At 70.9% G+C, this 690-nt stretch overlaps 1 protein-coding gene across 2 annotated transcripts in view; it reads left to right on the top strand.

The window, feature by feature from the left end:
- The first annotated feature begins 289 nt into the window (after window positions 1-289).
- The window catches only part of Vldlr (very low density lipoprotein receptor), a 35,288-nt gene continuing 34,887 nt past the window's right edge, over window positions 290-690 (top strand). For both annotated transcript variants that reach the window (XM_008841689.3, XM_008841688.3), the window contains exon 1: window positions 290-417. The gene's annotated coding sequence lies outside the window, so the exon portion shown is untranslated. The remainder of the gene's footprint in view (window positions 418-690) is intronic.

The following is a 690-nucleotide window of genomic DNA, read 5'->3' as shown; positions in this document are numbered from 1 at the left end:
AACCGGGAGACTGTGACAACAGCGGCAATAGTTGCATCAGCGCTCAAGGCCACGGCTGCATTTCCAGTCGGTGGCTGCCAAGGGTACAGGAGCGACAGTAGGGAGCGCACAGCTGCAGCGGCGGCAGGTTCCCTGGATCAGGAAATTAGGACGGGCACCCGGGATTGGAGACGAGGGCGTTGCGCGAGCCAACCAGCAGCTGCCCCGGCCCCCCGTGAGCCCCGGAGCAGCCGTGCCCCTGGAGCCGTCCGATGGCGGCTGCTACAGCCCCAGCCACTGCCACTCACGCACGCACGCTGCCACTTGCCCCCGCACTCTCCGCCCGGCGCGCGGGGGGGTGGTGCGTGCAGGAGCTGCGGGGCTGAGACTCCGGCTCCCGGCCCTGCGCCGCTCAGCCCGGCTCCGGCCGCCGCTGGGGTGGGTGCTCCGGGCGCTCGGTCCACGCGATCCCGCTCCCCGCTCCTCACTCCTTCCCCCTCCTCCCGAGCGTCCCCTCCCGGCTCCCTCCCCTGCTCTGCAGCGCCTGCATTATTTTCCACCCGCAGGCTCTGCGCGCAACGCGACCGCAGCCGGGGATCTGGCCGGGTGGGTGGTCGGGTGGGTGGCTGGCGGGGAGCTGAGCGTGCAAGTGGCAGAGGAGGGTGCCCTCTGTTTCCCAGCTCCTCGTGCTCCCAGCTCCACACTCCTTCC

Source organism: Nannospalax galili, unplaced genomic scaffold (genome assembly GCF_000622305.1).
Source record: "Nannospalax galili isolate Female #2095 unplaced genomic scaffold, S.galili_v1.0 scaffold241, whole genome shotgun sequence".
Classification (NCBI taxonomy): Eukaryota; Metazoa; Chordata; class Mammalia; order Rodentia; family Spalacidae; genus Nannospalax; species Nannospalax galili.
The sequence above is the reverse complement of the archived record's forward strand: the minus strand, read 5'-3'. Positions and strand labels throughout refer to the sequence as shown.